Here is a 12,599-nt window from a genome sequence, read left to right on the forward strand (position 1 = left end):
CTCCACACTCTTTGCCAGCTGTCTTTTTTCCCTTGCTGTTTCTGTCGTATATCATTTCTTGGTACCAATCCACAGCCATGAGTACAACTGCCTTTAAGTCTTCCTGATTCTTCCTTCTAGCAAATCACCAAATATGAGGATGGTTGTGGAACCTTCCAACCTACGTAGTACCAATGGTGTAATTTGCGAGAATGACCTCCCCTTACTGAAACATAATGGGAATGTTGTTTGGGGAAAATAAAGAGAGAAGGTAGGAATGTTGAAGCCCTAATGCCTGAATATCTATAGAAACACCGATATATGTAAGAGCAGCTCAACTGTAATTCATTATGAGAGGTCAAAGTTATCCATGACATTTTAAAATAATAATTCTAGTCGTTGGAGAATTGGCTCTATGTATCCTTCATTTCTTTTGGCTGATTAGCTAAAGTTGATAAAAATAAAACAAGAAAAAGCAAAGAACAGAAGGAAGCCTAGAACTTCCCAAGATTGTACCTTGAAGATGAGAAAAAGAAATTTAACATTTTCTGATACCACAATGCCTGTTTATTTACCAGAATTAAGTTGGTATTAAGCTGAAGTCAAATTCTGATGAATAAATTTATATTTAAAGCCTTATAGCACACAATAAGAAAAAACTAAAAAATATGGAAAAAATAAACAAAAGAATTAAAATGTTGACTGAGGCAGGAGTATCTCTTGAGCCTGGGAGGCAGAGGTTGCAGTGAGTCATGATTGTGCCACTGCACAGCAGTCTGAGTGATAGAGTAAAACCGTCTCAAAAAAAATTTTAAAAAAAGGAAATGTTATACTAGATAGATGCTTAACCCTACCCTCATATAAATACCTACTTTCAGGGAAATGTGACTGACTATAAGCACTGTTTTTAGACTTTGGAATTATGAAAATATTAATATAAAACAAATTATATGATTAAAGACAATTGAAATTAAAAATTATACTATAATATATGGAAAATATGAAAACAATCAGCAGTTTTCACCAAATTTTCATAAACTTCAAATAAGACACAAGTTTTTATCCATCCATAACCCATACATGATTTGGGGATCTTAGAATTATTATTTAAAAAAATAAAATTATAATTTAATAACCAGAAGAGACCTTTACAACAAGTTCTTCACTTGTAGATAAACGTAATCAGAGGACATCAGAGAACTGATAGTTTGCCTAAAATCATTTGTCCTATTACACTTATTTTCCTAGAAAAAAATACGTACTTCTTGTGTCAAAATAAACAGACTCTAAAATATGTTCATATCTAATTCACTTAAAAATTTTAATTGTTTTACAAAGTTAATATTTCAGCAATAAAATTCTCCTTGCCTTAGGCTCTTTGCCAAATGGTTAATCATATACAAATGCCTTCACCACTACAAATAAACAAAACTTGCTTTTCAAATAATCCTGAGAAATTTTTCATATTGAAAATAATAAAACCTTAGTATTTTATAAAGCTTATTTTATAAGTTTATATTTTATGAATTAGATTGAAGTAATCTGTCTATATTTAGCATTAAGCAAATGGTAAACACTGGCTGAAACTTAAGTAAAATCTTTAATAAATGACAGTAATCTAGAACTCATCAAATTACCTCCAATAATTTATAGCATTTTTCACCTCTAAGACCTTTTAAGAACATTAATTAAAACACAAGTTGCCCTTTTGAGCAAAACCTGCATGAACATTCATAACTTGAATTTCATGAGGCAAGATAATTTGGGGATGGTGTAAGAACAGTTTGTGTGAAGATATACTCCGGCTGAAACTCATAATGAAACACCATTCAGAATGTGACAATTTCTTCTTTTACAAATCATGCAATTTCCAGTGTCATCCTTCAGGTAGATGACACTGCTCACTTGAGTTATCACTCACGCAGCTTCCTGCCAAAAATATACTGCTTCTTGAGAGTTGTAAAGTACAAGAAGCTGAACAAAGCATAAAGGAGGAAAGGAGAACAGTTTTAGAGTGTTTGCGAAGCGTCTCTAGGCCCCGTGGATGCAGTAAGGGTGAGAACTATGCATTTCCATGTAACTCGAGATGAAAATGGGCTTTCTTGGTGATCATGAGAAAATATATCAGGGGTAGGGTGGGGTGCTTCACAGCCATGCCATGCTTACTAACTCTTCAGTTTGCCTACTCACAATTTTTAGGTTTCAACCTTAAAAAAAGAGATTGTGGAATTATATTTGCATCAAATAGAGTAACTAATAGAATCCATATTTGAAATCCTTAGAAACATCTAAGATTTCAAAATACCACACAGAAACATACTTGTTAGGATACTGTTATCATTATATTTATTACCAGACTGTCAATTAAATATTAAAACTTTAATACATTAGGAAACCTGTGTTGATGGTTTTGTCTTTAAAACAGAGTGCAAATGTTGAGATGCAAATATTGACATTAAATGTCATCTAGTCTTAAATATTATTTTATATATGAGAGTGAGAGAGAAAAAGAGAGAATAAAATTTGAGAGGTTAATTGAATTTTTCAAGATGACACAACAAACTCTACAAAGCACGTTTCTCTTATACAGTGTCATGATCTCAGACCAGTCACTGGCATTCATATGCCTTTCTTTGGCAGTAGAAAAAAATAATGCTGGCACTTCTACCACACCAGGATTTTCTAAATCCAGTTTAGATAAGAATGGAAAAAAGAAGAAAAAAGTGAACAATTATGTTAAGTGTAAGCAAGTAGACACAATCAGTACATTGCTGATATTAATGAAAAGCTAGCAATATTTGCTTAGTTCTTTTTTGAGATAGATAATACCGATGAGGTTGATAGGATTTACATGAATAAATGCTAAATTTATTACTATTACAACTACCAGTAGTATGACTCAGTATATACTGGTACCGCTATGGTATGACTAAGTGTAAACTTTGTTTATGTCTATAACCCAATATTAAAAATTTGTTTAATATCAAAAACTTAATATGTTTCTCATGTCTCTAAGGTACTCTATTCCTTCTTTCCTTTCTTCCTTCCTTTATTCTTTCTTTCCTTCTCCAGCTTTTTGAAGTATAATTGACCAAAACTATTGTGTATATTCAAGGTGTATAACTTGATGTGTTTATATATGTACACATGGTAAAATGATTACCACAATCAAGCTAAGTAGTATACCCATCACTTTAGATAGTTACCTATGTGAGTGTGTGTGGTAAGAATACTTAATATCTACTCTCTTAGCAAATTCCAACTGTGCATTATATGATGAGGCCTCAGGTGTCCATAACTTATTCATCTTATAACCACAAGCTTGTACCTTTTGAGCAACTTTTCGCCACTTCGTCTACACCTGATCCCTGGTAACCACCCTTTTACTCTCTGCTTCTATGAGTTTAACTTTTTTAGATCCCACATATATGTTAGATCACACAGTGTTTGCTTTTCTGTGTCTAGCTTATTTCGCTTAGCAGGTTATCTTTCAGATTCATCCATGTTGTCACAAATAGCAGGATTTCCTTCTTTATTAAGGCTGAATATCCCATTGTATATGCATGCATACTATGTTTTCTGTATCCATTCACCCATTAACAAACACTTAGCTTAACAATTTTGTTATCTGCCATGAAAGTGTGTTGAATTTTGTCAAATGACTTTTATGTAACTTTTAAGATGATCATATGATATTTTTCCCTTATTCTGTTAGTGTAGTGTTTCTCAGTTATTGATCTGCATATGTTGAACTATCCTTATATTTAGGGATAAATCCCCCTTGATCATGACATATGATCATTTTAATGTACTGTACATTCAGTATGCTGATTTTTTGTTGAGAACTTTTGCATCTGTGCTCATCAGGGATATTGGCCTGTAATTTTCTTTTCTTGTGATCTTGTTTAGTTTTTGTATAAGGGAATTACTGGCATTGTAAAACATGTCTGGAATTGTTTTCTCCTCTTGACAATTTTGGCAGAGTTCGGGAAGCACAGACATTGTTTTTTCTTTCAATGTTAGGTAGAATTCTGCAGTGAAGTCGTTAGGTCTTAGGTTTTTCTTTGATAGGAGACTTTTTATTCCGGATGCAATCTTCTTACTTGTTCTTGGTCTCTTAGTATTTTCTATTTCTTCATGATTCAATCTTGGAAGGTTCTATTTGCCTAGGAATTTATCCGTTTTTTCTAAGTTATTCAGTTTGTTGGTATATAATTGTTCATAGCAGTCTCATGATAGTTTGTATTACTCTGGCATCAGTTTTAATGTATCTTCTTTCAATTTTTCGTTTATTTACTTGAGATTTTTCTTTTTTATAGTTAGCCTAATTAGTAGTTTGTCAATTTTGTTCTTTTCCAAAAGCCAACTCTTAGTTTCATTGATCTTTTCTATTCTTCTTTTTTTCTCAATTTCATTTATTTCTGCTCTAATATTATAATCTTTATTATCTCTTTCCTTCTCCTAACTTTGAGCTAAGTTTGTTCTTTTTTTCCCCTTGTTTTTTGAGCTATAATGTTGTGTTGTTCATTTGAGATCTTTCTTCCTTCTTAACATGTGTATTTATTGCTATAAATTTCCCTCTTAGAACTGCTTTCACTGTATCTCATAAGTTTTGGTATCTTGTGTGCATTTGGTTGAAAGTGTACTTCAAGTTCAATATTTCTTTACTGATTTTCTGTATGGATGATCTATCCACTGTTGAAAGTGGGGCATTGAAGATTTCTGCTATTATTGTATTATAATCTATCTTTCCTTTTACATCCATTAATATTTCTTCATACATTTAGGTCCTCCAATTTGAGATAATATATATTTATAATTGTTATATTCTCTTGTAAATTGACCCCTTTATCATTATATAATGACCTTTTTTTCTCCTTTTAAAGTTTTCAATTCAAAGTCTATTTTGTCTGTTACAAGTATAAATACATGTGCTTTCTTTTGGTTTTCACAACCTTTCTCTATCCTTTCATTTTCAGTCCTTAAAGATGAAGTAATTTTCTTGTATGCAGCATATTGTTAGGTTTTTGAAATTTATCCATCCACTCCATGTCTTTGGTTGAAAATTTTAATGCATTCACATTCATGGAAATACTTTCTAGGTAAGGACTTACTATTGTCACTTTAACAGTTTTTGTTTTAGCTGTTTTGTATAGTCTCTGGTTCTTTTTCTCTCGTTATCTTTTATTCATCTACTATAGATGTTTTCTTTCTGTTTACCATTAGGCTTACATAAAACCTCTTATAACAGTTTATTTTAATCTGCTAACAAATTTGATCATATACAAAATCTTCACTTTTACTTCCCCTTTCATTTTATGTTTTATGTCAAAATTTACATCTTTTAATATTGTGTATTTCTTAACAAATTGTTATAGCTATAGTCAGTTTTAATAGTTTCATCTTTTCATCTTTTAACCATTATAATATACTAGACAGATAAGAGATTTACACACCAGCATTACAGTATCAAGAGTATTCTAAGATTGATTATATATTAATTTTAACGGTGAGCTTTATACTAGAGAGACAAGGGATTTACACACCAGCATTACAGTTTTAAAGTATTCTAAGATTGACTATATAGTAATTTTAACAGTTTTATAATTGTATATACTTTCATGCTACTACTTTGTTCATCTTAGTTTCAGTTTGAACAACTTTCTATAGCATTTTTGTGAGGCAGATCTAGAAGTGATGAATTCCCTCAGCTTTTGTCTGGGGAAGTATTTAACTGCCCTTTTTATTTCTGAAGAGCAGATTTTCCACGTAAATACTTTTAGTGGGCAGATCCTTTCTTTCAACACTTTGACTATATCATTTCACTTTTTTTCTGGCATGTAAAGTTTCTGCCAAAAAAATCTCTAGATAAACTCACATAGATTTCTTTGTATGTGAGAAAACTTTTTCTCTTGTTTATTTCAAGATTCTCTCTTTGTCTTTGATTTTTACAGTTTAATTTAAATAAGCCTTGGTAGAGTCTTCTTTGGGTTGAACCTGGGATGGGAGACTTGAGATGTGAAGTACTTGGATGTTCATGTCTTCCCCCAGATTTGGGAAGATTTCAACTTTTATTTCCTTACATAAGCTTCCTGTCCCTTTCTCTCTCTTCTCCTTCTCTAACTTCTATGATGTAAGTGTTAGCTTTTTAAAAAATTTTTTCATACATCCTGTAGGCTTTCCTCATTCCTTTGCATTCTTTATTTCCCTCCCCTGATTGGATATGTCTAAATGACCTGCCTTTGAGTTTAAAGATTCTTTCTTCTGTTTGATAAATTCTGGTATTGACATTCTTTCTTGTGTTTTTTACTTTCATGTATTGCATTCTTCCAGTAACAGAATTTCTCTTTGGTTCTTTTTGTGAATTATATCTCATGGTTGAACCAATACTTGAAACACTGAATATGCAACACACTTACAAATTTCTATTTGTATTTTACAACAGGGAAGACACATGTTATGAAAATCATAAACAAAGGAGTCAAGTTTCTATAATTTTTAAGAGCTTTGTACTTCAAAACGCAAGCTCAATCATCTCTACAAGGTTGTGCCTCTGGGACAGAGATGGGGCCAAATAAAATTGAGGATGTGCAGGTCAATACCAGGTATTCACAAGTACTTTTGTTTCCTCACTGGAAAAGTCCCATGGGGGTGGGGAATCAATGACAAGAACTGATAGCTACTCAGAAGAAGTGTCCTAGTATATTTAGTATATGCCATTAATTTAGACAGGATGACATTCTAATTACTTTAGCCATATCTTATATGCATATTTCTTGTTTCTCACAAATTATTATTTAAAAATCACTTTAAAAATTGTTTTCTTAGCCAGTTTAATCAAAATAATGTTGATATTCCTATTGACATTGGCATTGTACTGTTGTGCTTCAATTATTTTACTTTCTGCAGAAAGAAAATCAACTCAAAGTTGATAAATTGTAAGAAATATGAAATTACAGTCTCTTCAAATTGTCCAGAAAAGGCTTCCTGGAGAATAGAATGACAAATAAACTCTTTAGTAAGTGATTTAAAGCAACCTATACCATCAAGAAAAAGATAATGTGTTAGCACAAAACATTAAGAAACTTCAACACTGAAGCCCTAGTTAACTTCAAAACCTCCTGTTTAACTTTTTCTGCCATTTCCAAAGGAATTTAAAATAAATCTGTTAACTGGCAGAAGGTAATTAGTTCCTAAGCTTAAATGTCTTTGCCCATCAAAGGACAGATTCTTCCTTAGAATCTATGTGGTAGCCAAATGGTACAGAAGGAGATAAGAATAAAAGTAAAGACTTAATTAATTTTCTCCAAGAGCTTCTTTAAACATACATATTTCTTTCACTACATGATGTGGTTCAGTCCCACCCAAATTTGGCCTTGAATTGTAATAATCACCACAAGTCAAGGGAGGGACATTACGGGAGGTGATTGGAACATGGTGGCAGTTTTCCCCATGCTGTTCTCCTGATAGTGAGTGAGTTCTCATGGGATCTAATAGTTTAAAAGTGTGGCACTTCTCTTTGCTCTCACTCTCCTGCCACCATGTAAGATATGCCTTGTTTCTACTTCACCTTCTGCCATGATTGTAAGTTTCCTGAGGCCTCCCAGTCATGCTTCAGGTTAAGCCTGTGGATCTCTGAGTCAATTAAACCTCTTTTCTTCAAAAGTCACCCAGTATTAGGTAGTTCTCAGTAGCAGTGTGAAAACGGACTGATATGCCACATACTGTACTATTGTGTGAGTACAGTAATGGCAAATTCCTATGTTATATGCAAGGTAAATGGAAGGAGACTGCTGAGAAAAGGGAAGTGAAGCCACAGATACACTACTTGAGTTTTACAACTAGGGTCAAAATCGAAAATATCTTTCCAGCCACAGAGAACCTACTCTCAAAATTTAAAGACATCCATGATTTCACTAATTGAAAGTACACTTTGCCAATAGAGAAAAGGCAAGGGTAGCTCAGGACTTGAAGATTGCGAGCAATTCAGATCCATCCAGTTTTTATATTATGTTAATTTTTATAACCCCAGCATTCATTAAATATTACTTGGCTAAATTAATATATGAATGAGTACATAAATAAATAAATAAATAAATAAATAAATAAATAAATAAAAGAGAAGGATCATGCTTTATGGAGTTAAATTTTATTTCCTCCTCATTTATGTTCAGATTTTAAACATGATCTTGAAATTAATCATTCTCTAATTTTATTTCATTAATTTCAAGTGATATTAATACCATTTTAAATACATATATGCATGCATACATATATACATACATGTTTATAATAAGCATTCTTCACTTTTTTCTCTATGCATGTATTTACCCATTTTTTTTTGATCCTACTAGATAGTCAGATGAAAATGAAAAATTCATTCTGAATGTTCAAAAATAATCAAATGCAAACAACTGCTTGGATTGTTTAAGTATTAGTATTTAAAACTAAACATTTGGTCCATATTTCTGTATTTAGTATCTTTGACTCAGTCCACTGAACAAGAAGTTCTTGCTGTACATTTTGTGACCAATTTCTTTGACTGTTGTGAGCACATGTTTGCATTGACCTTGATCTTTTACTCTTGGCACCTTCTAAATGTCACCAAATTGGCGGTATTGATATGAAAAAAAAAAAAAAAAAAAAAAAAAGAGCCCAATCATTTAAAATAGTCATTCATGTGATCCTTACGATATGAAATTGGGAATTTTGTGAGCACTTATAGTTAAGGTTAATGTATCTGAATGTTCCTTATTTTTGGCTTGTAGAATAAAACTGCAATTCAAATCCATAATTCATTAAATTTAATTAAAAATTTAAAAAACTTTAAAACAAAAATTTTTTGACATTCATGGCAAACCTGATCTCAACTGATACGTCCTTAGTAGTTGAAGTAGTTAAATATTCATATATTTTGCTACACAAATATCACTGTATTTGATTATGGGGCATTGCTCCAGATCCCACTGTGATGTTACATAGTACATGCATATGCAGTGTATTGTTTCTAAAACATTTTTTAAAAGTTCTCTAAATTCCATAATACATGTAGTATAAAGAGTTTTATATAAATCATAAGAAAACTGTGGTCCACACAACAGTTATTTTTCCTATTGATTTTTTTTTAAAGACCCATTTTGATGAACCTGGAAGCCTAACCATAGCTTTGGGTTTCCAGGATCATGCTGATTAAATATTCTTTCAGCTATATCTGATGTTTTGGGATTATATAGACAGGGATTTGAAATGTATGAATAGAGACAAGCCTGATGGTTCTAAAGAAACCCTGGAAGTTAGGTTGCATAGCAATCAGTTGACTGGAGATTGGTAATTTTTCTTTCTCTAAACATCCAAGGGGAGAGTTTACACCTGAGATCACCTTTTTAGAAGACTGGGTTGTATGTGGGCAGCGGAAGACTCTTTGCTTACACACCTGATCTTAATTTCATGTAAGATTATTATATTGAACCTCGACTTTATCCAAGCCCCTCAAATTTTCATGCATAGCTGACATTTTACCCCAATGTCCTGGTGTCTAAACCTTGTTCTGTTTGATACATATGCATAAGTCATTTCCAATACCTGCATTATAAGGAAGCTGAATGAGAAAAATCAATAGTAAGAAATAGTTCCCCTTACTGGGACTCTAAACTCTAAACATCTACATGTCCAGCAACATAGACCAGACACAGGTTTATTCCAGGAACTAGAAGAAGGAGCAGGGGATCCATTCACCTGAAATAGAGTGCTCATAGGAGCCCTTATTAAGCACCACAATGAATCATTTGATTGGATTTTTTTTAATCTTCCTTGGGCTGTTTTTATTGTTGTTGTTATCAATACTATCCTATTTAAATGTTTGGAGGCAGTGAAGAATAAAAGATCAGTGTCAGTGCTAAGAAGGCTTGTAGCTTGCCAAAGAATCTAGTTACAAATAAACAGTAAGAACTTCTTTAGATGACCTGGTCATAGACATAAAATAACAAGTAATCATGTGCCTTCTCTTTACACTATGTGATTTTTCCCCAATAAAACCTGTTTACACAATACATATTGTGAATTGAAAAACCCGTGTGGGTTTATTATGCCAAATCAAGATATTCAGTCCCTTTAGTATTCTTCTGTAAATCATAATTTAGTTAATAAATATACAATTGATATATGAACCTATAGAATTACATAGGCATGTTATATTTTAAGAAAAATGCTGTCATTTTATTGTATCTGTATCTTCAAACAATTGCTCCCTTTTAGAGATAAGGTTAGGGATTTATTCTGCTTATCTATAAAACTTTTAGAAATTTGTTTAAAGAAATGCCTACTGTATTGTTTTATGAACCATAGAACTTTAGTACCATTATTTCATAGTTGCGCTTACTTTTGTAATGGTACTACCATATTTAATCATACAGATTATGATTCAGCCATTAATTTTGATAAGAAATCAAATTTCCTACAAGATGACGAATATGTCCTTACCAAGAGCATACTTAAGAAAATGTTATAGGCTTACAGCATTTCCCAAAGTAGACCAATACCAACACCCTGTGATAATTTTATGAATATTCTCTTTATCAACCATGTAAATGCAATAACAGACTCTTCCTCGTTATTGCTAATCAGAATTTATCCTGTTACTGCTTTAAGTATTTCTTTCATGACAGAACCAGAAAACTACCTACAACCTTTGCAATAAAAAATGAAGTCCTCACCTCTCATTCATTTCAGTCCCCTGCCAAAAGCTGTGGAAGCAGCCTTGCTACTGAGCCAGAGTCTGAACTTTTCTTCCCTACTTTCCCTTATCCCTGTCAGCAGTAGAAGGTTAGTCAGGCTACATTTGCCTATGTAAGACTGATCCCCTACAAGATCACAATTGAACATTTTTCCCTCAGATCTTTATTTGAATCTCTAGATGCGCAAACATTCAAGGGAAAGACCATTTACTTAACTCTGCACACTAAGTATATTTAAATATTAGATCTAATCCAACTGTGAATCTTAAATTTGTAGGATTTATGATAAATTTCCTAAAATTATAGGAGTCTCCTTGCAAGGCAACGTTCTAAGTGTTTTAATCCTATTACCATATTTAATAGTCAAAATAATGCTTTATAGAAATATCAAAATACCCAGATAAGAAAACTAAAAAACAGTTAGTTGAACTTACAGCTAGTTAAATGGCAGAGCCACAATTTAAAATCCAGTATTCAAGCTCTAGAATATATACTTGTAATCACTACACTATGCTAACTTACAATACATATAAATTGCTATTACAACAAAAAAATATAATGAACAATGTAGTAGCCATTTTGATGCACCCAAAATAATTCCACCTGTATATCTTCCAGGAATAAGGGTAGAATTGCATTTTCTGGCTCTTTTGTAAGTATGTGCTGGTTCCATGTAATTCTGGTAAATAAATTCTGTATATTGTTTCCAATAATATGTAATTGCCTCTGTGAGACTGACATAGAGAGGGATATAGTTTACATGGTGGATTCTCCATCTGCTTGGGTTTGTTACCAACTACAATGAGTAGAGGTATCTGTCAGTCTGTGAAGGAAATATACTTGAACAAAAATCAAAATTATATTGCTTTGAGGCATATACATTTGAGAACCTCTTACTATCAACAAACAGTAAAATTAAAAGACATTATATGTTTCTAATACAATGTAGCAAAAAGTTGTAAACAAAACTTGCTAAGAAATAAATATTAATCATTCTACAAAGTTTCACCAGCATAGAAATAAAACATAAATATTTTTATAATACATCATTTTATATTTATTTCATAATGTTATGTGTCTCAGTACCATTTGTTAACATCATTTGCTGACAAGTAATTTATTGCTTTCTTCACCATTGTTAAGTAAAAATTAAAGTGCATAATGACAAAAGACTAGCAAAACAAAATAGGTATGCAGTTTACTACCAGCGGCCTAGCTCATTTAAAACAACACAATTTTTATCCTAAAATAACATAATCCGTCAAGTAGATATTAGCCACTTAATATATGCCTATTTCTACTGGTCTGGTAATTAGGACAGATATTTAAAATTATTTTTTAAAGTAGCCACATGATTTTAAGATGCTTCAGATTATATTTTATATATGAACTTTAAATAGGACACCTCTAAGATTGGAATAACAGTTTCTTGAGCCAACAAATGTATCACTAATAATTAATATGTCGTTATCTTTTGAAATCTGCTCGTGCTCACTTTGGCAGCACATATAATAAAATCAGAAAGATGCAGAGAAGATTAGCATGCCCCCTGCACAAGGATGACATGCAAATTCATGAAGTGTTCCATATTTTTATAAACTTCTGGAGACATACACCCTCCCAAGACTGAACCAAGAAGAAATTTAATCTCTAAACAGACCAATAATAGCTCTGAAATTGAGCCAGTAATAAATACCCTACCAACCAAAAAAAAAAAAAAAAAGCCTAGGACCAGATGGATTCACAGCCAAATTCTACCAGATGTACACAAAAGAGCTTGTACCATTGCTACTAATATTATTCCAAAAAACTGAGGAGGAGGGCCTTCTCCCCAACTCATTCTATGAGGCCAGTATCATCATGATATGAAAACCTGGCAGAGACATA

The 12,599-nt window shown here is 32.2% G+C and overlaps 1 non-coding gene across 1 annotated transcript; it reads left to right on the plus strand.

The window, feature by feature from the left end:
- Positions 1-12,199: 12,199 nt before the first annotated feature.
- On the plus strand, positions 12,200-12,306 carry LOC116275471. Its single transcript, XR_004184604.1, has one exon. It is a non-coding gene; the product is annotated as a U6 spliceosomal RNA (small nuclear RNA).
- Positions 12,307-12,599: the final 293 nt, after the last annotated feature.

This window comes from Papio anubis, chromosome 6 (assembly GCF_008728515.1).
Source record: "Papio anubis isolate 15944 chromosome 6, Panubis1.0, whole genome shotgun sequence".
Taxonomy (NCBI): domain Eukaryota; kingdom Metazoa; phylum Chordata; class Mammalia; order Primates; family Cercopithecidae; genus Papio; species Papio anubis.